The sequence below is a fragment of the Etheostoma spectabile genome, chromosome 11 (genome assembly GCF_008692095.1).
Source record: "Etheostoma spectabile isolate EspeVRDwgs_2016 chromosome 11, UIUC_Espe_1.0, whole genome shotgun sequence".
NCBI classification, from domain to species: Eukaryota; Metazoa; Chordata; class Actinopteri; order Perciformes; family Percidae; genus Etheostoma; species Etheostoma spectabile.
The window spans coordinates 9852381-9869778 of record NC_045743.1 but is presented as its reverse complement, the minus strand read 5'-3'; the positions used below and the strand labels follow the sequence as shown (position 1 = coordinate 9869778).

Here is a 17398-nt window from a genome sequence, read left to right as displayed (position 1 = left end):
ACTTATCAGAGACCGTGAGGATGAGAAGTCCAAGGTTCTGTCAGTCTTTAAGGCTTGACACTGCAATGTTAATAACACTCATTCTTTAAATTATTAAAAAAAACAGCATTCATGTACGTGGAAAACGTGGGGCCTAACAGGGCTTTTAATCCATTACCCCCACTGTCAATGTCCAGGATGAAATAAAAGGCGGCCAGGATCAAGGTAAACATCTCTATCATGGCTCTTTCATTCCCGGCTCCTCTCGCACTCTCCAAAGAATACAACATAAATCACATGGCAACCGTAATGGGAAGTGGGACTATGGTGTGCCAAATGAAGCAATAAAACAGATCCCGAGTGTCCCTTTCATAGCATCAGTCACACAGTGTCCATATGTCCACCGCTTTACTGAAGCAGGCCATGCTGGTTACATTGAAACAAACATCTGTGCACATTCTCTGAATGTCCTAAATGAAGGTCAATGATACAGAAAAAGTAAGATAATCAGAATTCTAATGGAGATGCATGAGGACTGACACATCCCATCTCTACACCAGTCGCTGTGATGTAAAGAACCATGGGAGTATATTCCCATAACAAATTATTGGAACACAAAGACACAAGGAGAACCCTCAACATTCTAGATAAGACGGAGAAGTAAGACAACATGGAGTAACATATACTGACACAAGCGAGACACTTTCCAGCTCTGACTTTCCTTCAACTCTGTAGTGAGTTGCTCAAATTTGCCTTCAATATTTTGTCTTAATACCATTAAGCGTGGTCAGTGATTATTACCACAATCTGCAAGTGTGTTGTGAGTAGCTGAGCTAACTCACAGTCAGCAAGCTTAGGCGTAAGCATTAGGAAAAAAAAGGCAGCACCACCTACAAGGCTGATATTCACCTTTACATTGCATGTCAATCAAATCCTCGGCATATCACTAGCAGTGTATGTGGCACTGAAATAACTATAGCCTGTAGAAAAAAGGACAAATGAAGTGAACAAATTAAAAATTGTGTACCTTATAGGTTACACCTGTAGACAAGCTGTCATCGGCTGACAGGCTTTCCATGCAGCCATTTTTCAATGAAAAAGAAACAATTACCTCCTCAACGTGCAACAAAGTTGTCCGCACCACAACTGATATGTCGTTTCTATTCTCAAATTTTTACGTTTAAAAATGAAATACAATGCATTAGGTGGTTTCATACACTACAGTAAATTCCCTTTGGAACCATCAGGAGTCAGTGTGTAGATTTTTCAAATCACTTGGAATAGGTTTTTTCTTGATATGTGATAAATCTGTGTTTGTAATCAAGAGAGAAGATAGTCTTTTGAAATGTCTCCATCACCAGGGCCGGTGGCAAAACTTTTTACAGCAGTACAGGATAGAGCAGCACTTTTAATATAACAGGTCTGACGTCAAGTGCCACAATTAAATAATGAAAGTTTTTGCAAAGAATCAATCAATGCTGAAGGTAATTTTAATATATATTTTTTTAAACATTCTAAAAAAAACACAACACTTTTGCACATTTCGTAATTTCAACTATAACAGAGTTTTAGTATTCTGATATTCTAACCACCAAAGCGGACCACACCAAAATACAAACAGCTTCACATTTACAATATGATTGCACACATAGCCAGGTGTGCCACGCGGGGTTCAAGGAGACCAGAACCTTTACAGTTTTAAATAGGTCAAACTTGGAGAGACGATTGTCTTTAAGCTCCACTGAGCTTTGTATTTTGCATGAGGTAGATTTTAGAATGTTTCCATTTTCGGTTAATCATTTAACCACAAGCAAAACCAGACTAACAACAGTGGTTTTGACTCAGTGACTAGGACTTTAGGAAAGGAATGTTAAATTTAGCTGAGTCAAAATGGATTGCTAGTTTTTTTTTTTCTCCCAAATGTACGGTAAAATGAAACCACTAAGGCAGTGCAAAAGCAAAAAACCTGCTTGCGTCCTTGTGATTAAGACTGTTGCTTTGTTTCCTCTTACAGCAACTTTATACTGCACAAACAGAAACGGAGAACAATCAAAGAACACCGTGTAACCCTTTTACAAACTGTGATGTACCTTCAAAAATATTTAGACTACCCACTTTCATTCATGCACTTTATTACATATTGGTCTGGCAATTCTGCTGCACTACAGCCACAGACTGAACAATCGGGCACATAGGCAGACAGTCCCTGTTGACATTCTGCTAGTTAGTAATTGAATCAAAGGTCATCAAACATGGAGGTGTCAAAGGCAAATATCTAACAATTTGGTCATCCAGTTATTTGTTCTCGGCACCAGGATGCAACGGTGTTTCACATTCTAATTTTAGTAGAGTAACAGGTGGATTAATTAAAATGAAATGGGTCATTTTATTATTTTAAATATGTTAATTCTTATGGGATAAACACAGGACAATGGCTTTGAGATGAGAAAAAAGAAGATGAAAAATGTGCTCAAAAACACCTGAAATTCATTGGAGAGTTAATACTAAGTGCACAGCACATGCAGCTGTGGCTTCAATAGATGTGGGAGAGTCACTTGGGATACTCAGACTATTTTTATTTTGATGAATGTGCAGGGAAAATAATTTCCTGTCTGCCTCTGAGCCATCTTCACAAAGAGAGCTTCTTCTCTGCTGCTAAATGAATATTTCCATCACCTGCTTTCACTACATTAGACACTGTGTACTCTACAGTAGCATGGATCACTAACACAATGACTAGAAGGTGCTGTAAACCACTGATCACTAAAACGTTAAGTGAACACATCTATTCAAATGTCCAGTTATTATCATGGTTCCTAAGTCTTAAAGGAACCATGATAGTAAGAGGACATTTTAATAGAAATATTATTGTACCAGAGACCAATATGGATACAAGCATGGTCACAGATTTTAGGCTTTCAATGCTTTCTTTGTAAAAACAACAAATGAGAGTTAACTTGGAATACAACAGGGAATATCAGGGTGGCCACTTGTCTTGCTCGTGCCCAGGACAAGATGATCTCCAAAGGCCTTCCCCCCAGCAAACTATTTAAAGGTTAGAGCCCTTTTTCGAATCTCTCTTGACCCAAGGCCCAGGACAACTGACACGGTGTTCCCCCCATCAGCGGCTCTAGGCAATATAAACAGAGATGTGCACTTTGCATGCTTTATTTCAGGCTTAACCACAAAACTAAATATAAAAACTGGGGTTAGTATCACTATTAGAACTAGGGATGGGAATTTCTTTTTTTTTGACAGTTCTATAGCCAAAATCCTGACTGAGATCAATGAGCTACTTTGGAGACGGCTATGCATACATCATTTTCAGTGTATTTTTGTTGCATGCCAAAAAAGTGTCTTAACAGATGAAAAAAGAGCAGCAAGATTTAATGTATGTAATCTTTACATAATGGTTCTTCAGATGTAATAGAAAAGCAAACATGCAAAAAGGGACTTTTAGTTCCTGGGGCAATTTAGTCAAAAAAGCTAGAGTCATCGGGAATAAAGAAGAAATCAAGATGCGTGTTGGTAGCATTTTAATGATAAGAGAGCTGTTCAGAAACACAAAACAGGTATGAGTGAAGAATTACCCCCTGTGGCACTCCACACATTCACAGAGCGGATGAAGGAACACAAAGACGGAGAGATTCCCGACAGATAACAGTAAAACTGTGCATGTGCAGTTCCACACATACCCACCTGCCTTCTAAGGCTAACAGCCATGACCATAAGTGTCACAAAAACCAGCACACAGTGGGACAATGTATGTTAAGTGTTGCAAAATATAAAAAACTGTCTAGAATGTTTAGGAACTGTATTGCTACTACAGGAAGGGTTCAAGGGAAAGTTGACATTTGATTACCAGAGAGAATGTCATCCTTACTCATTTATGCAAAGAAGTAGGTATTGTTGCCCTGGGAACACTAATTCTAATCAAATCAAATACAAAGTCTAAAATGATGACAGGCTTCAGACGCAAAAAAGCTCAATGTCTTTAACACCATTCTGGTCACAATGTGTTAGAACTGTCAGCAACAAAATCTAAATTAACACAAGTTGTTTGCTACAAAATCTTGTTGAAACATTTCATCATATTATGACCTGAGGACTAACCAAAAGGCATCTAATTTATCTGCCTGCCGCATGGTTTTTAAAATTGTCTACAGCCCTGCCTCCAGGACAGTACGAGATCTCTCTGGCATAGGCCAAACTAATATTGATATACATTTCATGTTAATTTAAGTAGGTTACCACCTGTAAGCCCAATGAGGAGCAGCATCTGTCCTTACTAATATTGTCTTTGCAGGGCAGTTGTATGAGGATAGCGTGTAACAGACCACAACACAGAGTCTTACTAATGGGAAATTTTTCACACCGTTCCCGTTAGTGAAACTTGCCAAGCACTGCCCTCTGAAAGCTATGTGCAGCCAGGCCTGAATGAGGAAAAGGGCATGGCAGCTTAATATCATCCTACTTACAGAAGGAAAGCAGCTTGCTTATATAGGTAGTTCTATACATTACAACGGTCTCAAGTGTAGAGGACGCAGACCTTAAGCAAGCAAGCACATATACTGTAATGTGGAACACATTGTTAGGTATTTGAATGGAGAGAAGAGCACAGAAGTACGTGGCTAATGCCCAAAGGAAGCTGAGCGGCCAACCTTTATTTATGGCTAACATGCTACAGATTCTCCTGAAATATCAACCTAACTGACTGAGGTTAGTGCTTGTAATAATGATATACCAGTTTTTACATTTAATGCTAAATTTGACATAACATTTTGGTTGTAAGAAAATCAAACCTTATTAAAAATACACATATTTGGAAAGAATAAAGAACATAATGTCTCTTTGGGGTAGCAGTAGTCTCGCATTGCCAGACCTTCCTTCACAGCGCTGCGCAGGAGGGTCTGGCTAGTCCACTCAGAATTCCCCGGGTGGAAGAAAAACCTGCTCTGGTTTACTGTAATTTCTTTAAACCAATCACAATTGTCATGGGTGGCGCTAAGAGCCGAGCGGAGCTACGCTGCAGCTGCAAAATAGCCTCGTGAAGGAACTTGTTTTGGTGGAACGTGTACGTTCAAAGGTTGTTTTATAGTTGTGCCTCAGAAAACTCAGATTCAACAGATAGTCTAGCTAGCTATCTGGATTTACCCTGCAGAGATCTGAGGAGCAGTTAACCACAGTCCTCATAAATCCACTGGAGCTCAAAATTCCAACACAAAGAAGCATAAGATAATGAACATTAGGCCAAATGAAGGACAATGCCAGAAGTGGAGCATCATGGATATAGACTACGGTGGCAGTAGCTCAGGGAGCTTTCTGGAAAGCATAGGGTCTCCAGTTCAAGTGCCGGTACGGGAGTTCACCTCTTAGGCCCTGCCAAGATGTGTAATTTGTTAAAACAGAGTGTAAAATGTAATACAAGTAATACTCCTTCTTGTATCAATATATTAAATAATCAGAATATGGGGTGGGAAGAAAACACTTTCTCTAAAGGACACAACTTAATTCCAAACATTTTCTCCTGAATATTCAGGCTACGTGAATACAATATGCATTTTACTGCAGGACGACAGTCAGTGCATAACAATGAGACCTGCTAATGAAATCAACCATCTAGCTGAAATACATACATATTAAAATGGGGTCTCAATGTCATATGCTTTTTGCATCATTTGTTTATTGTCCTCATTTCTCTCCAGGTTCATTCAATATTTTATTCTGATATAAGATTTGTTTACAGCTTATTAATAATGACTCCATACCACAGTTTTATTCTGTGTGCCTGTGTTATCTGTGTGATGAGAAGAGCAATTACCAAATTAATTTGCGTAAACATGCTCACCTTGGCAAAATATCTATTTTGAGTCAATGTTAATAAAAACCACTTGCCAAATTGAAGCCATGCGATATTCTCTACTTTGAGGAATATCTTTCATTAGCAATGTTGTTTAAAGAATTGGAAAAATTAAGTCAAAGCAATTATAATAATTCCGTAACAACATGAAATGATTGGAGCTGAACAGTTGCCATGTATTGGTTTTGTATGCGTCAATCTAACAAGGATATATTTTCTTCGGTGCTTAAAACCGGCAAAAAACACAAACTGCGTTCTTATTATGCAGTCACAATAAACACCAGTTTCATGATTACACACGCAATCTCTTTCTAAAAAAAACTGACATTTAAATCCTTTTACAATAGCTAAGTAAACAATGGAAGTGAGATAATTGATCATGTGCTAAGGGATCTCATTGAGCGGCAGAAGGTCACCGCCCGCCAGCAGAACCGATAGGGTAAATGGCGTTGGTGCTCCCGAGCTGCCATTTTTCTTCCCTGACAAAGACTCCATCTGCCACCAAGCCATTTGCAGCCTTCTGAGTCAGAATATCAATGATTTCCAACCATTCTACAACTCGGAGCCCACCTTGGTGTCACCTCTGCACCCGTCTGAGAGCTGACACCACAGATCCTCTCTGCGAAGGTCCTGTAGGCTGCCAACAAAACTCTCATCCAGCTAAGTGGCATTTCTGCTGCTCAAGAACAGTAAGCATTTTATTATCATTGATAATATTAGAATGTTTTGACATATATGATCAAGCAGTTGCAAGGTTTCTGAATTTCTGGTCATCTCTATAAAAGAATAAAAATCGGTGACCTCAAAATCAGAAATTAATTATTTTGGAAGCTTTTTTCCAAAGATTTTGTGATGCACAATGCTGCTGTGTCCTGATGAAGTCAGTTGTTTTATGAAGACTTAATGTCATCAGTAAAAAAGAAACAGCAGGCACACAAGAAAATTCAATTTTCCTCAATGCCATTTTCACACCTCAGAGATACTCTTGCAGTCCTACAGTCTTCCAACAAGCTACCCAAGCAGACCATGCACAACACAGTGTCCCAAGTCCAATTCCCAAAACCCAGGGCTGCTTGACCTTTCACCCGAAAAGAGAAACATCCAGGCTAAGTCCGAAATTCCATACTAATATGGTATTTGGTAGGCTAAAACTGTATGTGAGATTTCAAAGAATATGTCTGAAACCTTAGTATGAAACCAATTGTATGTGAATGGCACACTATTTCCGGTAAAACGTTATGCAATACTAAAGACTACACCGGCATAAATGTCCCACAATGCAATGCGGTAGTAACAACAACTTTCATAACAGACAAACAGACAGAACCCAACCAACTACTACTGTTCATTTGCACAAATATATGTAGAACGATAGTATTTATATTAAGTATGTAGTGCAGGGTATGCGATTTTGGACATAACCACAGTATATTATTAATTTCCTTTTATTGACAACAAACTAGTCTCTGTGACTGCAGCTGTCTACGCTCCACATCCTGTAAATTCATACAGCTGCCCTCCATTGTGTTCCTACCTTAAATGTTATATTACTTTATAAAGGACCTGGGAAACCCAAACAGCACATAAGGAAAATAGAGAGTGGGCCTGAGCATCAGATTCAGCCGGTATACAGCATATGTCCACAAACATGCGCCACCTATGTGTTGGTTTGCTGTGCAGCCAACAAAGTTAGTTACCTATAGTACAGTAGTTTGGTGCTTCTCCAAGTGGAAAGACAATGAAGTCAATTTAATAATTTTGTGCCAACTAAAAGGGTCTTGCATACAAAATACATCCTCTAAATATTCAACTGCAAACCAATCTACAAAACCATTTGGAAAACACTACTATTAAGCCCTACAGAAGAGTGCTATACTATCAATCCTCATTGCAAAAACTAACGCTGCTGCTAAATTTTGCACCTTTGCTCTGTTTCCTCTGTCTGCCTTGATTCAATCAGACATGTCATGACATTATTTAAGATAAGTTGATAGGACAGGTATACAGTCACCATCACTAACCATTTCTACATCTACTGTCGTAGGAAAAAACCAAAAGGAAAAGGCAGAGAATGTTCTCAAAATACTCTAATGACCAGACCAACACAAAGACAACACTGGAAAAACATCTCCAAAGGCAAAGATGTTTGATACTATAACACACACACACACACACACACACACCACACACACACACCACACACACACACACACACACACACACCACACACACACACACACACACACACACACACACACACACACACACACACACACACACACACACACACACACACACACACACACACACACACACACACACACACACACACACACACACACACACACACACACACACACACACACACACAATGTTGACACAAGCAAGATGTGTAATGTAAAGCTCATTAATCCCAAAAGGCAACATGACATAACCAGTGGTTAAAGATTAGTATCATACAGAAACACATTATGGACAAAATAGCTGCTATTCTTAGAAGCTAAATATGTCTCTGTATTCATTAAACATCAGTGTAAAATTAGTGTCCACTCAACTAATACATCTCATAGTTGCATCATTCACATGAGTCTTTGATTTGCCAACGACAGAGTTCTTTCATCACTTTACTTTTCTGTCCTTCATGTATTTTAGTGCTCCTCTGGGCAGAAAAATGTTGACAGGAAAAGAATAGTGAGCTCTCTGATATGTACCACACAATATTACATAGCTACAGCAATCTGTTTGCTCTTCTGGCGAAGTCACAAAATACAGCCTACTCTGTAAAGCTACACTACTAACTGAAGCACATAAATATAAAAAAAAAAAAATAGGGGGGAAACTGTCGTGGCTCAACCTCTCTCTTACAAAACATGCTAAATGATTATGCATATGAAACATACCAATCACAAGTCTATAAAGCTGCCATCCCTCTCAATTAACACTGGGAACAGTGGCTGGGTTGGGTCAGTAGGTAGAGCGGGCGTATGTGTATTGAGAGTTTTATGCCTCGACGCAGACGTCCAGGGTTCGAATCTGAAATGTGATGATGAATGACACACTTCATGCCAACTGAACAACATTTTGTAAACTTCTAAAAAAATTAACAAAGATGAAATTCACTAAAATAGTTAAATGAACTTACCTATTAATTTAAAATGTAACTGTTAAACACTGATGTTTATTGGTCTAGAGTTGACCTGATAGCTTAACAGTAAGAGAGAAGTCCTGCTTCACTTTGTATCCCTTAACAATTCCTCAGAAAAACATTTCTGCTTTGTCTGGAGCCAGACATGCCTTTTGTGTTCATCACATCTCTATTGTGTTGAAGTGGAATAGAAATGAATGGCAGCACTGCCTGGCTTTTACTATAAAGCAGCTGCAGGCACATGGTGTACAATGAAGTGCTGAATTAAATTTATTTTTGCTTGATTTAAGTTAGTCCAAGTCTCTCTATGTGTTTTCTCCCTATTTTTGTGGTTTAATTTGAAACTTGCTCGGGAGGGTTTGACTGAAGCTGAGGAAAATCCCTTATCATTGTGTTTAGCAGAAGTCAGGTAGGGATCAATTGTTGGAATATTATCATCTGTCTCACTTATCACATCTTAATCATAATCATTACATTACTCTTGTCACAAATTCTTTCTCAACTGGTTTCGGTTTCACCTCTATTATTTCTTTACTCTTTTCCTTTTAGCAAAGGTAACGGTAACAGTTTTGTCCAGTTTGCCTGGGCAACGAAATTTCCACTTGCCATGAAGAAAAGTAAACTTTCATCAAACTTGATCAAACTTTTGGAGAGCATGATGGCCTTTCTGTGTGGAGTTTGTATGTTTGTGTTGGCTTCCTCAGTGCCCTTGATCGAGGCACTAGATCAGATGTGGAGTCGGTCCCCGGGCGCTGTGTTTGGCTGCCCACCCATTCCTTGAGGGTTGGGTTAAATGCTGAGAATGAATTTCACTACATGTAAGGGTATGTGACAATTAAAGTACCTTTACCTTACCTTTTATAGGAGGCAAAGCAGAGCTGATAAACCGGGAAGTGCAGCTTAAACAAAGCAATCAGAGGCAGAGATCACTGCATGATGCACAACTTTAACCAACTTTGAAATATGAACATAGTCATTCAAATGTTTAACACCACTCCCTTCTACATCCTCATAAACAGCTGACTTCCCTCAACACAGCAGACAAACCAGTCATACTGATCTGACGATGTTAAAGTATACACAAAGTATACACGTTAAAGTATAAATATACACTGTATCAGTAAGCATAGATTTGTGTGTGAATGCATAACAGAGAGAGAGAGAATGATTGTTATGTAAAATATGTTTCACTATTCTTGTAACCATTATTTATCTTTCATTAATACAAAATGCATTTAATGACTCAGGGCCTTATGACCACTGTGCAATTAATGTACAGCAACCTGGGAACTGTTTCTGAAACTTACTGCTGGGCTCTACAGGCAAACTGAAGGTTACTTATAACTGCTATAATAAATCCTTGAGGGCTTCTACTACGCACAGATGAAAGAGAGAGTACTCAGGTTTAGAGATGATGAGATTCCTGTGGCGAGGCTCATTTTGCCGTTGCCATTTCAACTCAGCTTGTCTGCAGGACTACAGATGCCCTGTCTCTTTCCAGGGTCACTCACATAAACAGTAGGAGACTTTTTCCTCCAGATCAGGAGGTGGCCGTGCACATGCCATAAATTTCATGGCACAAAATCCGCATTTCTTTGGTTCATAAAAGGAAAGTGAGTGGCTCCACTTACCTTTAGGATTTTATATAATGTTGAAAGAGTCGGGAAGCAAAAATAGAATCAGAGTAGCAAAGAAAGAGGAAAGAGGAAAACTTTGGGTTCAACCCTAAGTGTTCGTGAGCACACATCCTTCCAGAAACAGTGGCATTAATTGCCAAAAAGCACAATTTTGATTTCATTTTAGGTTTGTCTGCTTTAAAACATTGTTCATTTAGTGTGAGAAGTGCAATTGTCTTCATATAGTCTCCGATACAGTCAGAGAAAAAACACGTTACACTTTCTGAAGATGTGAATTTGATCCACCACCTCTGTCTTGGGGCAATTTTTAATAGCGACCAGGACACATCGACAACAACGCAAAAACAATAGCTCCAACCCCACCAATTACCCGTTTGGCTCACAGTAATTTATCCTGCACCCCTCAGTCAAAAAGGTTCTCTTTCCTCCCCCCAGAGATTTAAATATGTTCTGATGCTTTGACACTAATTCTAAGAGACATGAATTAATAAGATGCACACAAAATGAGAGCAACATGTAATTCAGCACAAACTAATTTCATAAAAGGAGGTCTTTGTTAAACCTAATTGGAAAATCCTAATCCTATTCCTAAATAATACTTTAAAATGAGGTGTTCTGCATAGTCCTGCCTTTCCATTCATACATTACTTTTTCCAATTTAACAAAGCCAACTGGTTTTTCCCTTTACAAAATCAAAAGAAGCACTTCAAAAAGCATGGCAAAGATGGACAATGGGTAGCTGATGTAACCAGAACACTTACTTGTATGTCCTCAGATCGGTGACATCACTGCTCTGCACCTGAAACACGAGACAACAACAGTCAGATTTATTGCTTGATTTTATCGATTTACTCATTCAGCATCATTCCTATCTGAAAGCTCTGTGAAAATTAAATAAAAATGGTAATATGGACCCCAAGGGGAGAGGAGTTATCCATTATAAACATCAGCAGAAAAGCTAACTCTTGCTCCAAGAGACAAACCCAGGGCAATGGGACATGACAAAAATTTGGCAGAAACTGGACTATCGAGTAGGTGAAGTATAAAAGAGCTGTTACGTTTTGATTTTGCAGAACTTTCCTGAAAAACACTCAAATAGCAAGCTTTACAGTCTTTATGCATTTGGCTACCATCTGGGTTTACTTTGTTAGGAATGTAAAGGAAATGGACTCTAAATCAGTTTTACTCTTTGAATCAATCCTAAAATCACTTAATAAATTTCAAGTCTTCAGACATCATTCAAAATAACTGATTCAAAAGTGTTTCTACAACCATAGGAGTTTTGAAGTCATGGTCTTGTATAGTAACGCTGAACTAAATCAAACCTAACCACTGAACATACCATAGAACCAAATCAATAACAATCACTAAGGAGTTCTTAACTTTTAGATCATCACTAAGCAATTTTTCTTATTGTAAAAACATCAAATTTTTCCATTTTTACATTCTCTGCAGTGCCCTCCTTTAAAAACTGTCCTCTTGAACAGCTGAAGGCTGTGATGCTATCCCCATAGTCTAGTTTAAAAGTGTCTGAAAGCCAACTGATAGTATCCATGTTAACAGGATACAATTAGAGGTTTTATTCACATAGTATTGAAAGAAAACAGGTACTTGATTTTTTCTAGTTAAGAAACCTGTTCTGAATGTCCACAACATTGTATTGGGACTTTTTATGATTGTGATCAGGTTACATAAAGTAATAAAGTTTTATTCTAGAGATAGATATAACAACAAAAGAAAGATATTGTCAGGCTGCGCTAACAAGCACATATTTGGAGATGTTGTACTAAAAGCTCTAAATATTAAAGGTGCTCTAAGCGATATTGGGTGATGGCACTTCTTCTTGACATTCAAAGTATTTTCAAACAAAATGTAGGCTAGCTTGCCCCTCCCTCCTCCTCATCCCGTCCCCTCTCCCTTCCCTTCCATGCTTCCGCGCACTAACCCCCTAACCCCCGTCCCCAAATCTTTCTTGTCAGTTATTGGCTGGAACGTTGGAACACTGTTTGTCATGTTTGGTGGTGCAGGTTGGCACAGTTTTGTTTTTTTTTGTCGTATGTGGAGCCTGGTCCGGCTACAAAGGCCGCGTTTTTTTGCAGTGTGTTCAGGGGACAGGCAGCTCGCGGATAGTGAGGAAAGGTTTGCTGTATGTGACAAAAAATTTTGCAGCCTAAAACAAACGCGTGACATTGCTCAGACCACCTTTACTAGTAAAACTTGGATGTCTCACAACTTACAAGGATGACCTCCATGCTCTTACATCACCAGCAAACTAACACTTGTTGTGTGTCACATACACACAGGTCAACTTACAGTCTTTTACATTTACATGTTTAATTCAATATCAAGAAGAAAAAAGGTCACTTTCTAGTTTTAAATAATTGGTTGTTGCAACCATCCTTTGAATTACTACAAGGCTGAGTCTCCTCAAGTCACCCAGCTGTCCATCTATCTGGCGGATAATTGCATTGGCCTCCCTACACAGGAAGCTGTTAAGTCATGATAACTAACAGGTACCAAGAGCAAGTTTTTTTAAAAGTTTTTTTTGTGGCATTTCTTAAGACCTTTATTTTACAGGACTGCCTAGATATGAAAGGGGAGAGAGGGGGAATAACATGCAGCAAAGGGCCACAGGTTGGAACTGCACCCGTGGCCGCTGAGGCAAGGACTGAGCCTCTGTAAATGAGCGCACGAGGTGAGCTACCCAGGCGCTGAGCAAGTTTTTTTGTCAAAGTCTCATTGACAATCCTTGTGTAACAGGATTTTAGAGTTTCATCTTGCTAGTGAGGTCAGGGTGAACATTGTGTTTGTTATGATATAACTGTAGCATCTTAATATCTGGTCTTCATTTGTTAACCTCAGGGGCAGTAGTGCGTCTTGCCTCCTTTACCCTCGCTGTTTTGCTAATGCAAAATTGAAGCCTTAACATAATTTGAGTGAGATAAGCAGATATTGTCAAATACTACAGTGGCTTCACGCTTGAATAATGTCGAGAGCACTCTCCACAATACAATTCACATCATCCGAGCCACTGTGATCAAAATTGGAGTGTGCAAACATATTGTTGTGAGAGGTACCTTATAGGAGATTATTTTTTATGGAGATCATTTTTTGGATAATCTACTCCACCTGAAGTGTGGATTATTTTGAACCACACAGCTAAAACATTTAAGAGCATTTCAATAAAAGGAGTTTGTTTAAAGTTGTATATATTCAGTGGTGAGGTCTGTACTTTGATGCTGTTTCTTCAAAATAAGAATCTGCATGTTTTTTAAGTACAAGATTTGGGTCTTCTGCTGATCCAAACATTTTAAGGGATTTTTTTTCTCCCATCCCTTATCAGGCCAGACAATGTTGCAATGGTGCAAAAACTAAATATTTAAAAATGCGGCTGCAGCAGCATGCCTAGTGCAGCTTAAGTGGGAAGTGTTTGTGGCAGCAGTGACCAGATTTTAAATGCAGAGGATCAATAAAAAGGGGGCTGCTGAGGCACAGTCTTCGTGTGAGAGTGTAATGGTCTACATCAAAAACTGGACAAGAAGGTTTGTGTTGGTCTTGTAACTATGAGACTGAGAATTATGAATATGGAGCCAATTCATTCATTCTCAGCTGGCCTGCAATTTCTGCAGGCAAATAAATACTTATCAGTCAAACAAACAGACCAGGCCACTAGCATTTTAGACATCAGCCCCATTTACACAGCAGGGAGACTTCAATCTCAGAAGCATCATTGGTTCAAATAAAGCACTATGAAAAGCATCTCCAGGCGGTGAGAAAATAGATCAGGAAGATGAGCAAAAAAAGAGTAATCTCCCTGACATATTCCTAATAATCCACCTCCCTCGTGCCGCTCCCCCCAAGCTCACCCAATCATAAAGTGTCAACACTGACCTACAAAAAGGGACTCCCGTCAAGCCTTACATGTTCAAAAACATCAATCACAGCAGACAAAGAGGGTACATTGAATTATACAGTATTAACCTTCAGGGCTTGCATATAAAGACCATAGATTTATTTATGCTTGTGTGTTAAGAGCCTCTGCACTGTTCCTTACAGCAAGCTGGCTGCCAAATTGATGAACCTGCTCAGCCCTTAGCAGGAGGCCAGCATCTTTGATTAATGAGTGCAAACTTGTGGAAAGGGTATGAATAGGAGAGACAGGGTGAAAATGGAAGAAAACATAATTATTAGCAGTACTGTTTTTTTCCCCTTTAGTCCTTTCAAAAGGCCAAAGGAAAAAGGGGGACTTTTAAAAGAGCCAAAGGAACATAAAAGGGGAACTTATTCAACATATTGTGTAAGAAAAAACAATGTTTAATGTCATCCTCACTTGAAATTAGGAGCGCTGTGACTAATTTAGGAAAACACTAATATGGTTACACTTAACAGTGCTTGGTAAACTTGGAAAATTAGATGGTAGACAACTTAAATCTTCATTATAGCCCAGGTCTTGACCTTCAGCACGAAAAATTTAAGAGTTGATGATGTGGTGTTTTGAGAATGGAATTATAGTAATTATTTAAAGTTAAATAAATTGTATCAAGTGAATAAATATCTTATTCATTAGTAAGCAACTATGAGCTGCATTTGCCTTTGGAACCTGGAAGAGCAAAAGAAAATGCAATGATTTTTAACATTCAAATGCCAAGTTGCTGACACTTTTGATTTCTCAATGTTAAACGCTCATGTTAGAATCCAAGTATACAACACCTCAACACTGTTGTCTCTGCAAGGATTTTCAAGGACATGTGCTCTGAATAAATATGAGGCAAATTTAGTGACCTTCTACCTGTGTTTTGATTCATTGGCAGTTAGTGGATGCATGCATAACACATCAAGGCTGTGATCTGATTTATCTCGCTGCCTTGGCTACTGAAGCTATGATGGACTTTACCGGGAATAATGTTTACTGCCATGCCATTTTACTTAAGACTGTGTGTGCAAAGGGCACACACAAGTTCATTACTATCAATTGTATGTGTACAAGAGAAATTAGCTCACAGTTCAGCAAACACAAGATGCCTGCTAAATCCAAAAAACCATAGTACATCTTCAAGAAATTGGGGCAATGCAATCAATTAGGCCTAGTTAATGTTTGTGGTGGATCATTACTGCCACTACACATTTTAAAAGCTAGATTAGGCCTACCAGGGCTAGGCCAAAGGTGGGACATGTCATCACAGGAAGAAGAAAGTGGTTGGATTGCAATTTCATAACATAACAGTTACTCAAGCAGTTTTGAAATAGCAGTGGCATAAATCAAACTCCAACTCCCAACCCTATTACATCTGTGTCATTAAAATATTGATTTCACTTTCAACTCCACAAAAATCAAGGTTGTTAAGTTAACAATTTCATTATGATCTTTTCACCTCCAAAGTTTCATAACTTTGTTAAAGATAACCACCGTTTAAATGGACAGCTCTCATCTAATTTAAATATCCCAAGATGGCGAATGCTTGTTGTTAATATGAAAGCAGAAAAATGGAGGGTATTGTCATAATCTCAAAGGGTAAATTTCAGCCCAGACCGCAGCTGCAGCATTAGCTGCGCTCTCCTTTAAGAGGAAGCAACAACAAAAAAAGAAGATAGAGGGAAAGGGGGGGGGAGACAAGATCAGCGGACAGCCCCCGGCTTTAACACTCATAACAAATCATTTCATTTTTAGATAAAACATTAAAAAGGGAAAGCACACCTGTATTATATCCAGTTGTTTGATCATTTTATGGCATGTTGTCACACGAAGCTTGAAACCACAACATGCATTACAACAGGCAACCAGACACTAACGTTACTTTTTATATGATTCACTCGTAAAAGGCTTAAAAACCGTATACGTCTGACAAGCTACTTTATGATTTTTAATCGTCCTGTCCGGTAACGCACGGTGGATCAGCAGAGTGGACGAGCTGGCAACAAAGACAATATCCACGCTGCAAGCTCTGCCTGCCTGCCTGTGCCAAGTTACGTTACCGGTGTGACACGTTAGTTTTTTAACTCTATATGACCGAACATTCTTTCTGTGACTAAGTTACAAGTTTAACATGACAACAGTTATCTTCTGAAAAAACGTTTGTATCAGAAACAGCCGAAAACGCTGTATCTACTTTGGCATTAACTTTTTTTTGTATCGCCGTGTTAAACTCACGGAGCGGATAACGCTTCAATGAGGCAAGTGTAGGAAGGGATGCTACTGGTTAGCAAAAAAAGAAAAAAAAAAAAAAAAAAAACGTTAGCTTAGCTGTTAGCTTTGCAGCCCAAGCAAAATATGACAAAATAACACACGAGCGTATGCTAGTTACGGAGCCCACAAAGGTAGCAAAACATAGACTCTTAAAACTCACCTTAGCGTCGAAAATCACTGTAACGTTAATCCTTTAAAAAAAAAAAATGGAATAGCTAGCTAACACTGTTAATTTACTTCCCAGTTTTGCGAAGTTTGAGGGATGTTGAAAGAGATGAATGGCTGATTCGGTCAGTGTAATTGAGTCCGGGTGGGAGTGTGACTGAATGTGTTGGTCTCTAGTCGCAGATTGAAGAGAGACTCCGCTTCACGCCGAGCAAGTCAAGAGAAGTGACGTCAGCTCAGAGCTTCCATGCAAACTTTTGTTCTTCAAAAACTGCAGCCAGCAAGTGCACAAACTGACTGTCAACATTAGCGGATACTCTCCTCATATCTGTATGAAGTGCAGCTTTCATCTAAATGTAGAACAACTAATGTACAAAAACAATTTATACCATCAATTAAATGATGATGCAGGCCTTGTCAAAACGGTA

General features: G+C 38.9%; 1 protein-coding gene across 2 annotated transcripts in view; it reads right to left on the bottom strand.

Moving 5' to 3' along the window:
- Window positions 1–17195, bottom strand: part of LOC116698064 (bromodomain adjacent to zinc finger domain protein 2B) — a 47207-nt gene extending 30012 nt beyond the window's left edge. For both annotated transcript variants that reach the window (XM_032529815.1, XM_032529816.1), the window contains exons 1-2: window positions 16966–17195; window positions 11383–11420 (exon numbers count right to left, since the gene is read on the bottom strand). The gene's annotated coding sequence lies outside the window, so the exon portion shown is untranslated. The remainder of the gene's footprint in view (window positions 1–11382; window positions 11421–16965) is intronic.
- Window positions 17196–17398: the final 203 nt, after the last annotated feature.